Raw genomic sequence first — 12691 nt, 5'->3', positions numbered from 1 at the left:
CCAAACTGCGTGAAAATGTAATCACATGTCAGTTCTAGTATAATATATTTGTCCAATGAATATCCGTTTATCATCTGCATTTCTTCTTGGTGTAGCAATTTTAATGGCCAATGGTGTACATCAGGAACAGCTTGGTGGAGGCGTCCAGTTGCCTCTCAGACCAAACAATAGTTGTCCAGCGTTATAGATGGCACAAAGAGCAGGGCCGAGTGTGATGTCACTGGAATGCCACTGTCAACAATGTCTTTGGCTGCGACTGTGATGACAGCGTGGCAGGGCAGCTGAGAATTCTGCTGGGGTAGCCATGACCTCCCTTCTGAGAGTGGACAGCTCTCTGCTCCAGAGGCAGCCTCTTTTTGTGACTAAGGCCAGTCTGCCCTATCCTGTGGTCGAACAGCAGACACCGTACTGTCGCTCTGGGCGTCACAACACTGTGGTGTACACCGTGATACTGAGATGAGAAGATTTTAGTACATGAGTTTCTGAGTACTTATATGCTCCAGACTGCGTTTGTTTAGGGCTTAAGACATGTACTCTGAACACTGCCATGGTGGCAAGAGAGGAAAGACTTCCGTCCCTCCACTAGTGTATTGCAGCATCAGCTGCCCTGCTAGCTCTGCTTCGCAATACTTGTCGGTCGTGTTTTGCTTTGCAACGCATAACACCTTTGCCTGCCTGCGGCTGGCTCTGTTGCAAATCGCTTCCGCTCTGGCGTACTTTTTGACCAAATACGGCCGGCCGAGGTGGCCGAGCGGTTCTAGGCGCTACAGTCTGGAACCGCGCGACCGCTACGGTCGCAGGTTCGAATCCTGCCTCGGGCATGGATGTGTGTGATGTCCTTAGGTTAGTTAGGTTTAAGTAGTTCTAAGTTCTAGGGAACTGATGACCTCAGATGTGAAGTCCCATAATGCTCAGAGCCATTTGACCAAATACGCTCGATATGATACACACTTATCTTTATTACGTGGTATGTCACTTTTATGAGAGCTACGTTGTAAATAAAACTATTGTTTGTAGCAGTAAGGGATTTAACTTTGTGCAATATATCTTCTGCCATGTCAGTTTCGTATTTTTCTCACATTTTTTGTCGATTTGGGACCCCATAGGTTGCTGTTAATTTTGCAAAAATATCTCTCACTGTGGTCAGTGATCTGTGCTATATGACTTCCTCGAGCGTTAGATCCCAATAGTTGACAATTGCTAATAACCCTTTGCCTCATACGGCTGTCTGAATGTCAAAAATTCCTAACCACTGTGTTTCTTAAAATCTTTGAAGCAGATTGGCCCTTGCACATGCTGTAGCTTCATTCTCAAGCAAAGACATTCCATTCGGAATCTATGCAACGGTAGTCGTGAAAATGCAACAGACAGAGTTACTTGTGCATTAAATAATACTGTTATTATTACGAAAGTAAGGATTAAACACGTTGAGGATTGTATAAATATTGTATTGTAGCTGTTAACGGCGGCTGCACTCGCATATTAGTAGAATGAAATGAAATAAGCATTTGGATTTATTGGTCGGGAGATCCCGGTCAGGATTTTCGGGCACCTGGAGCAAGTCTTTTAAATTTGACGCCACTTCGGCGACTTGCGCTCCAATGATTATAAAATGATAATGAGAACTCACACACCCGATCACGTACGGAAAAAAATTCGACACTGCTGGTTTTCGAACCCATGACCACATGATACAGAGTTAGTCTCAGAAGTTATAAGAGACACGTGATGCTGAGCAGCTAAAATGTGACAGACCTGTGAGTGAAATTAGCATGGATTAAACACGTAGAGGAATGTATAAGTGTTGAATTAATTATGATAAATCGTAGTCTGTCGAGCACTGCAAACAATAAAAGCCTTTGCACAGATTTGATGAAGTTCAGAACTCAAAGAGTAAAAGCTTTCTCAAAGAGTATTTATTGTTCCACATTTCCCGTTGCATTCTTCAGTTCAATACATATGTTGTGCTACACACTTCTACAGCTGCTCATTTTCTTTCCCAGCGTTCATGATATCTCCATACCACATTTTGTCAAAATGGGTTCAGCAAATCAGTCGTGAAATCGTAACGGACAGAGTTACTTCGTCATTTATAATGTTAGTATGGATATGTACATATTCCTAATGTTAATAGGAATGGCCAAACACAAAGCACTGTCAGGTGAAGTCTTTCAATTCCTGCGAGTTCAGAAGTAAGGGGTCCAGCAATCATGAGATTTATGAACAGTAAGTATCTGACACTCCACTCCTTTTGACGTTCGTCAGACATCAGCAAAAACACCCTGTGAGTGCGTCAGCGTGACTAGAATAAATTTTTAGGGGTTACGTGTGGACCCTTATTCTATGACAGAGCATATCAGTGTTTAGCTGTACGCAATTTAATTTCCGTATAGTTGTTAACGAAGCACATGGGTTTACATAGATTGTGACATGACAATTTCAGGACAGTTGTCAAGATAACACATTACGTCAGGACAGTTGGCAAGACAACGCATTACATCCTAATTAGCTGAAATAACGCTGAACACAAGAACATCAAATTTAAATGGAAGGTTCTCTACAAGATTTTTCTTACTTCTAGACAGTGAAGCACTGAGTTGTTCAATATTATGACAAATCATCTGATTCCGGATCTAAGTTCGGTACTATATAGGATGACAATCAAGTCTATGGTGGATGGTTAATTTTTGTGACAAGGTGAGAAAAAGATTACTCAAGGTCCCTCAAGTTCACAGTGGACGCAAGCTGGTGGTCCAACAATTTTACGCCCCTACCAGCGGTATTTACCTTTAGCTGCGACGGTCTGTTGGCTGCATGGCTGCTCTTGCTCTACGAAAATCCTATAAAAAGCTAATCAAAATCTTTACTGTCCTATGTTTCTCGTTAGGCGAGAACTCATCCGTAGTAAGGTGATATACACATGCATAGACGGAGCAGTCTGTATACTTCAATGCCTTCTCAATTCTCACAAGAACAATTAACCAGGTGGCTGTTTCGTTTCCCCGCTATTGGAGCTCAACGACTCTTCAGCTAATTTCTAGCTGAATGTCAGCCAAAGTGAACGCAGTGTTTACACAAAAATTCCTTTTTTTGGCGTCGTACAGACCGTGCTCGACCCTGTTCTACATTTGACACTGGTTCAAAGGAGAGTTCCCAAATTTTTCGGTATTGTGTCTTTCGTAGCAAACTGTCCCCCACCTGTGTCCTTTCGTGCTTCACGTCACGGCTTTTTCAGACCAATGGGAACGTTCCTTTCATCTTGTAGAAACTACCCCTGCCAATCGTAAAGTGCCTACCTTTAAACTGCGTCGATATATCGCCCCTTTTACTCCTTCCGAGTTTATTTCAGCCAACAGACATTTTGTGCCCACTCCTGAAGCACGTATACATCACAAGCATACCATGGGCCTTTCACGTGATCAGCTGCATCGCTGGTATGTTTGTATCCATCTGGAAATTCCCCAACACAGTTTTCTAAACAAGTTCTCCGTCGCAAGCAGCACTGGCCCGCTACCAGCTCCCCTCGATGTATCGCCTGGCGCGTTTGTTGTCTCTCTCAATGCAGGTGACCAACCGCTGTTAGAAGCCTTTCATTGTATGAGGACTGTGACAGCGCAACTCGTGTCTGCTCCCAAACAAAAACGTTTCTTCCAGCAGCTTTTTTCATTGACATCCAGGTTTTGGATTTGGTGTGTTAATACCATCGAATCGAGTGTCATCCCTTTTGGCATTACCTGCTATACATTTTGATAGACAAATCTGCTCACTACTACCAAAGTATGTCAGGTGACATATCCATCTACTTGTTACGATGTATAAAAGCTCATGTAACGCGTGAAATTAATATTCATTCAAGCTGCCACCTTAAAATATAGTGCACAAACTTTAATTTGGTTGATTTTAAATGGGGTTGCTGGTCGCAGGTTAAGCAAGTGTCGCTAGAGAGAAACGAGGAGTGGTGCAAAAGTGTTTCGTAACAAGTGTCTTATCTCACTTTGGATAGCTGGTTTTCTTGCCTCAGAAGGAATTGTAGATAGTACCCACAATGCGCTGGGAATTGTTTCGGGGGAACGCAGCACATATGAAAGAAATGTGACATTCAATATTTATAGATGGGAAAGTAGATTTTTGGCTGTGGTAACAATGAAAATAAAAAAAAAAAGGAATTGAAAAGCCTCGAACACGAGGACTTCAGCAGCTTGTCTACAGTATCCAAAGACATCGCTGACAGTGGAGCTGCTTAGGAATGTTACGCCGCCCGGCCAGCATGGATGTGGCTTCCTACACAATCAATGACTGCCACATTTATTCACTGAGGCTATGTAAGTATTTGCTGATTAGCTTTGCTTAGTCCTTCAGTAGAATCCTAGAGGATATTTTCAATCCTACCATATTCTCACTAAGCTTGTGGGCAGGAAGTATTATGGTATCACGTTTAAACTTATTTCATGTAGTTAGGTGATCATTTAGCTTGTTTATGTAAAGTAATCATACATGTTTTTATATATTATTTCTATTTTATAGGCTGAAGAGTCGAAACTGGCATAGGCATTAAATAACAACTGTGTAAGCATTGATTGATATAAACTTTATAGTCTGAACTAACGAGCTCGTAGTTGAACTCCACCAATAACGTGGCAAATGGGAAAAAATATACATGGCAAAGGTAAGTTGAAGTGAGGTGAAACTCCAGTTTTAACCCTGTATTTACTATAATCGTAAAAAATATAAAATCACGATTCAAAATTTTACTTTAATAGCTGATGAACTATTATTGAACTATTAGCATATTATTATATTTCAAAAAATGATATAAAGTCGTTAAAAGGCATAAAATGTTCAGAGAACATGTAAGTCCTGACTAGCTAATACAGGCGAAGTATATCAAGGGACTAGGAAGTCCTGAAAGAACATATAGCCAGTATTAGTCATTTGACGACATTCACAAGAAAAGTTTTTTTTCATTAACACACAAAAAACATTACACACTGAACTTTTTGAATGAGGTCTTGTTTCCACTTCTGCAGATGTGCAGAGTGCACATCCGCCTCTTGGATCTTGGATTGCCAAATGTTGGCCATTGAGATTCTGTAGTCTGAAAATGTATTGCTTGCCTTCTCTTTGGAGTTGAAAGAGGAGAAGTTTGATCCTATTCCTGAATGTAGAATAAAGATGGGTACGGTTGTGGAATTCTTTCTTTTCTTGCACTGCGCGCCAGCAACAGATACCGGTTTCATATTTTCCTTTTCATTCTCCTTCTTTTCCTCATTTGCATTTACTGCAGGTTCTGTAAACATTTTGTGAAGTACCACCAGAGCAATACAGATGAACGTTCTTCTTCTTGTTTGCCTCTTCCTTATTAGCAACTGGTGCAAGTTCTGAAATGTTTTGTGCAGTACTAGCATGCACCACAAGAATTTTTACATTATTGTACTGCTCATCATTTCACATTCACTGTCATGACTACATTCATTTGGTGTGTAAATATCATCTGAAAATTTTGTAGTTCAATACCAATTTCTTCGTTTGTAAGACCTCTTCTGAAATTTCTAGCTGTAGCCTGAAGCAAAGCAAAATCGTTCTACGTTTACAACTGTTTTACCAGAAACACATTATTTCTGCAGTTTTGTATAAAATGAAAGCCATAATGCCCTATGTAAGGATTTTTTTTTACTTGCAAAAGAACCTGAAAGCAGCAAAAGGTATAAACTTCAAAGAAAAGCAACCAACAGTCAACGTAACCTCAACTTGTGTAGTCACTGCCCTCGGACCTGACGGGACTTCTAAGACCCAATCATATTTTATGTTATAACTGAATATTATAAGGGTACTGTATTGATATTTTATCAAAATTAAAATTAGTATGTATAGAGGTAACTAAGTAAATATCCTCACTTACATCAGTTCATGTACAAACTTCCAAGTTCTGCCAGTAAATGAAGGGTCCAACTTCGAGTTTATCTAGAAAACACACGTCACACCTTAGCACACTTAATATAGTCTGGGCGTTACACTGACAGTAAGTCTGTTGAACACTCCAACGATGACTGAGCACTGCAGAGTGAGAGCAGAATCCTCCCTCAGGACGGCTGTATTAAACGGAGTAGATAGGCGATCACCTCCGAACATACACACATAAAAAACAGTTTTTGATCACCTCGGTCCCGAGAGTTCCGGAACCTGTACAGAAAATTGGAATAGAGATACATAAACATCATTTCCGCCCTTTTTACTGCTCATAAAAACCACACATTGCATGTTGTACCACCATATAGCGAGACCGTCAGTGTTGGTGGACCAGATTGCTGTACACACCTGTACCTCTAATACTCAGTAGCTCGTCCTTTTGCATTGATGCATGCCTGTATTCATCATGGCATACTATCCATAAGTTCATTAAGGCACTGTTGGTCCAGATTGTCCCACTCCTCAACGGCGATTCGGCGTAGATCCCTCAGAGTGGTTGGTAGGTCACGTCGTCCGTAAACAGCCCTTTTCAAATGAAACTTCCTGGCAGATTAAGACTGTGTGTCGGACCGAGACTCGAACTCAGGACCTTTGCCTTTCGAGGGCAAGTGCTCTACCGACTGAGCTACCCAAGCACGACTCACGCCCCGTCCTCACAGCTTTAATTCCGCCAGTACCTCGTCTCCTACCTTTCATTCTAGCCCTTTTCAGTCTACCCCAGGCATGTTCGATACGGTTCATGACTGCAGAACATGCTGGCCACTCTAGTCGAGCAATGTCGTTATCCTGAAGGAAGTCATTCACAAGATGTGCACGATGGGGGCGCGAATTGTCGTCCATGAAGACGAATGCCTCGCCAATATGCTGCCAATATGGTTACACTATCGGTCGGAGGATGGCATTCACGTATCGTACAGTCGTTACGGCGCCTTCCATGATCACCAGCTGTGTACGTCGGCCCCACATAATGCCACCACAAAACAGCAAGGAACCTTCATCTTGCTGCAATTGCTGTACGGCATGTCTAAGGCGTTCAGCCTGACCGGGTTGCCTCCAAACACGTCTCCGACGATTGTCTGGTTGAAGGCATATGCGACAGTCATCGGTGAAGAGAACATGATGCCAATTCTGATCGGTCCATTCGGCATGTCGTTGGGCCCATCTGTACCGCGCTGCGTGGTGTCGTGGTTTGGAAAGATGGACCTCGCCATGGACGCCAGGAGTGAAGGTGCGCATCATGCACATTTTGAGTCGTAACACGACGACCCGTGGCTGCACAAAAAGCATTATTCAATATAGTGGCGTTGCTGTCAGGGTTCCCCCGAGCCGTAAATCGAAGGTAGCGTTCATCCACTGCAATAGCAGCTCTTGGGCCGCCTGAGCGAGGCATGTCATCGACAGTTCCTGTCCCCCTGTATCTCCTCCATGTCCGAACATTATCGCTTTGGTTCACTCCGAGACGCTTGGACACTTCTCTTGTTGAGAGCCCTTCCTGACACAACAATGTGGACGCGATCGAACCGCGGTATTGACCACCTAGGCACGGTTGAACTGCAGACAACGCGAGCTGTATACCTCCTTCCTGGTGGAATGACTGGAACTGATCGGCTATCGGAACCCCTCCGTCTAATAGGTGCTACTCATGCATGGTTGTTTACATCTCTGGGCATCTCTGAACAGTCAAAGCTACTATGTCTGTGAGAAAGTATCTACAGTCTACGTCTATTTTCAGGGGGTCTGGGAACCGGGGTGATGCAAAACTTTATTCATGTGTGAATGAAGGGTGTCGGAAGCCAACAAATTTAGTTTACTTCCTCTCTAATACTGCTGTAAATCCCCGGAGACTGGACGCGATGTTAGGTGCCAGGTTAGGTAGTCGGTATCAGGATGCATGGGTGCATGGGTGCGCCGTGATCGTGGTAAATGGCCTGCTAAGCGCCCAAAGGCCTTAATAAACCATCACTGTAAACTAGCCAGGTGCGAGCCTGAATCACTGACTGGGGGTTCCGTCCAAATTTATTTATGCACACGGTCAGTTCATCCTTTGCGGGACTCGAGAATGTCGACCAGTTTTGCCTGTTATCAACATTGATACTGGCAAGATGTTGGTCCCAGGGATTCTAAAAACTTTCGAGAACGTTTCATTTTCGAGTCTGAAGTCGGATGACAAAATAACTACTTTTTTCGTGTGATATATTACTAATTAACAGTTTCCGGTTTTTTTCCCTGTGGTTTAAGTGTGAAACCTTACTTCTTGACAAATTTCGTGATACTAGGTCAACGGGAAGTACCGGGTACATATGCGAGTATCAAATTATTTGACATAAAGGGAAGTACCATTTGATTGAAATGACTTAGAACCAACCCTTCAGTATACCGCCTACGGTTCATGGACCTTAGTATGTGAGACAGATTTCAACTCGATGCGTCTTCCCATTCCTGAGGAAAAGCGGTTTTAACAGACACATGGACAGACAGACAGTCTGAAACGTCCTGGCAGATTAAAACTGTGTGCCGGACCGAGACTCGAACTCGGGGCAAGTGCTCTACCATCTGAGCTACCCAAGCAGGACTCACGCCCCGTCCTCACAGCTTTACGTCTGCCAGTACCTCGAAAGACAAAGGTCCCGAGTCGGAGTCTCGGTCCGGCACACAGGTTTAATCTGCCAGGAAGTTTCAAATCAGCGCACACTCCGCTGCAGAGTGAGAATCTTATTCTGGAGACAGACAGTCTGATAACAAATGATAAAATTTTTTTCGTGTGACGTAATTACAGATTAACCATTTTTTTCATTTTTTCCTTCGCTTGCAGTGTCAAATATCCCTTCCTGACAAATTTCGTGATTCTAGGTCAACGGAAAGTAGCCTGTAGGTTTTGATGAGTGAGTGTGCGAGTATCAAAATATATGACATAAATGGTCATATCTTTTAAAGTAATGTGAAAAACATAAGGAATGCATAGTGCTGCAGAACAACTGAAAATTAGACCAAAATTATAAGTGTCTGAAGCAGAAAACATCAACGATGTGCTAGCAGACGGCATTTCCCGATGTAAGCGAGAAATCAATCGGAAAAAAGTACAAATCAATACAATCTTAACGAACTGTTTTTCAGTCTTAAAGCAAATCAAAATGTAAATAACTTAATTACAAGCTACTTATGATGCATCTGGTGAAGAAAATCACGTATTTTGTAGTTGCAAAGACAGAACAAAAATATCCTCGAGATACTTTAATTGTGTTGACTTAAAAGCTTCACTTTTTTACATCCTCAAGGGTCCGTAGACCTTAATAAATGACACAATATCTATTTCAACGTATACCCGTTCCTGAGAAAAACGGTTTTGAACAGTCGGACAGACATACAGGCACACGGAAAAGGAAATGATTCTATAATAATTCCGTCTTTACTGATGGAGGTACGGAACCCTAGCAAACAAGCGTTCGTTGTTCCAAAATACAATGTTTTCTTTCGCAGGCTGCCGGCAGTGGTGGTGGGCAGCAGGGTGCTAGCAGTGCCAGAAGCCACTGAACTCTGCGCACGGCCCACCGTCTCGGCCACTGCAGCTGTGGGGACCAGTCCTCATCGTCCAGCGACAACACAGCACGTTGGCTGCTACTCAGTCGGTGTTTCTGTGCTGCCTCCGGTGTTAGCAGGTCAGGGCAATGGGTTACCAGAGGTCTCTTGTTGATTTCGTAGACCGCATCTCGGCCCGCATCCACTGCCCCTGCTGGGATTTGGTGACTTGGGGCTGGGTCACAACACTGCCTCCGATAGGAGCAGGGCGCTCAGTATCGGAGTATGTCTCCAGAATTGGTAGGCCGGTGGTGGCTGCAGCACGCCCTCCCCCTCCGCACCCTTCCCCTGCCCACACCTGTTAGGCGTCCACAAGGTTGTTGGCGAACAGCCACCCATAAGCCTGTAAGGTGTCAGACAAAACCTACACCTTCCATGAAAACCCTGACATGATAAGCAAATCCAGTAGTTTGTCACATAGCTCCGAATAAATCGTGACATTAAATTAACCAAAGTAATGCGAGTAACGAGTGAGCAAATGGAATACCACAGACTATCACAAGAATGCCTAAATGCATGTCATACCTTCCCACCGTGAGACAGACGCAGTTCCGAGGGGAGAAACGAACAGAAGCCGAGAGCAGAACCGTGTTAAGCTGGAAGGCCCTACGATAAGGGACGGACATCCATGTCGCCATCCAACCGCTAGGACCACCCCCCAGCCCATGTTAAAAGCTAGAGCCCTCCAGAAGAACAGTATAGATCTTACGATAACACAAAAAGGGCCAACCCCAGCCGCAAGTTTTAGCGTGAGACTTTTTCGCGTCTCTATTACGTCAGGACCACCCCCCAGCCCATGTTAAAAGATAGAGCCCTCCAGAAGAACAGTATAGATCTTACGATAACACTAAAAGGACCACACCAGCTGCAAGTTTTAGCGTGAGACTTTTTCGCGTCTCTGTTACGTTGCAAACTTTAAAAACATTGCCCCACCACGAAAAGTATAACGTTTCTCATTGGCTAGACAGAATGTTTTGTAGGCCCAGCTTAAGGTTAACATTGAGACCCTGATTGGTCAGATGAAAACACAGCCAGATAGTTTTTTTAAACCAACTTCGGTAAATTGTAGTAAGGAGAAGTTAGGAGAGAGTTGTTTCCGAGACGGCGAGGTGAGCGGAGCTGTGCTGCCCGTCGCCCCCTGACGAACACCGACAAGGTAATGAACGCACGCAATGCCGCATAACAGCGCATAAAGCTTCACTCAGAACTGCAGAAGCCTCATCTGTTACACCCCCCTTGTTGCGTAATACTAGTGTCGATCGTCAATTAAAGCTCATGGTGTTCACATTTGCCACTTGAAGTAAAAATTTGAAATGTGATAATTTTTCTGTTATATAGTTATTGAGAAGCCACATCAGCCACTGTAATTTACGACAAGTTAGATAAGTAATTAAAGATAATTGAGGGTCACTGTAGACCATTTTGATAGTTTTCTCTTTTGTGAAACTTAATTTAAACCTAGATTATAGATGTGATATGGCGTAGGTCATCCTTCAATCCATTGTAGAACTTGGAAACCCATTAAGGGAATATTCGTTCACATTTTTGTTGAACGCAGTTGGTTTTTATCATCCTGTATTAAAACATTTCCTTTTATCAATAGTGCAATTTATAAACAATGTTTTGTGATTAGATTAAATTTCCAATGGTAAACTTAACCGCCTTTTCGACGTTATTTTACCAGCTAACTAAAAATAGGAAAGCCTTGAACCCCTTCCACTAAATTTAGTTAGTATTAAGATTCTTTTACAGGGAGTGCAATGGAGCTGACGCTGAAATCATTAAGTATTTGGTTACATCATCGCTAGTCTCACTGAACTCTTCTGAACTCTACATGTCTTTTGTGGTCTGGCGTCTCCTTACCAGCAACAGGTCCCAGGTTCAAACTAGTCAATTCCCTAAAAAACACGCTCAGCGCGTCGTTGCGCGAAAGTGGTAGGGAGACACAATATAGAACAAACAGAAACCACGCAGAATGTTAGAGAATGGCGACCCTGCCAGGATGGTACAATACCATGATTGAAGGTCGACCACATGCCTAACTAGGTCAGAAAAATATCCTGTTAAATAATTTTCGTAAAAAATTTTTTTTTGAAAGGCATAAATAGGTGAGAACAGTAGCTGCAGTGATAGATAGTGAGACATTCTAGCAGAGACAATAGCATGATTAAGTTATGAATTTTAAAAATTGTTAGAATTAAGTTTTCTCCTCAATGCAAGCGCACAGGTGGCGGATACATCGTTGACAAGTTGGTTCTGACCCAACAAGTAAGTGAATTGATTGTCAAGTAGTGTGTGCAAAAAGTTTATGAAACGCGTGAGATCGTATGAGTGCATGTTGACGTGAATTAGGGCGTGTGAATTGCTTTTAAAACAGAAAATAAGGGATTCGGAAAGATTAGCAATGGCAGATCGAGACCTTTAGCGAATTGAGGTAGAGACCCAACATGACGATGGACAGAGAATAGAGGACAGTACAATAGACGATGCAGTATCGCGAGAAATAGGACATATAACGCACCATAACGAGGATAATGTACGTCAAGGCAAAGAAAACATAAGTCAGCATACGACAGAGGAGCAGGAAAGTAGAGAGACAGTCGATGAGGATTCTAACTTGCGGCTTGAATACGTAGAATCCATAGTACAAGTAATCATAGCTCCCTCACCACAGAGTACAAGGAATGCGAGCAGAAACGTGTCACAGCACAGTTCAATGCAATCGGTTGCGAACCAACACTTGGGCGAAAACACAGAGCGTAGGACGTCGGAAGAAAACGCAATAGGACCTACCAGTCTGGCAGAATTATTACAACAAATTACGGAAACCATGGCAAGGCAAAATAAAGACATAGCGAACCAAATTCAAATTCAGAATGCAGAAACCACGAGACAAATGCGTGAGATTAAAGAACAAAACAAAAAAATTCAATTACACCTAAGTCATATTGAAGACGAGGCAAAAGAATCTCGAGAAGTGATAGGAAACTTAATAACAGGTCACAATCAATTGAGAACAGACATTGACAAGGTACAAGCGGACGTACAAACATTGCTTAATGACATTCAGGACGAGATCAAAACATTACGTAACAACACCCAGGGAGAAGTCAAGAAACTAGAGAAACAGATAAACGAAATTACTAGA

The 12691-nt window shown here is 42.9% G+C and overlaps 1 non-coding gene across 1 annotated transcript; it reads right to left on the bottom strand.

Moving 5' to 3' along the window:
- Positions 1-6527: 6527 nt before the first annotated feature.
- On the bottom strand, positions 6528-6602 carry Trnas-cga (transfer RNA serine (anticodon CGA)). The gene has a single exon. It is a non-coding gene; the product is annotated as a tRNA-Ser (tRNA).
- Between the last annotated feature and the right edge of the window lie 6089 nt (positions 6603-12691).

This window comes from Schistocerca cancellata, chromosome 3 (genome assembly GCF_023864275.1).
Source record: "Schistocerca cancellata isolate TAMUIC-IGC-003103 chromosome 3, iqSchCanc2.1, whole genome shotgun sequence".
Classification (NCBI taxonomy): Eukaryota; Metazoa; Arthropoda; class Insecta; order Orthoptera; family Acrididae; genus Schistocerca; species Schistocerca cancellata.
This window is presented reverse-complemented; position numbering and strand designations above follow the sequence as displayed.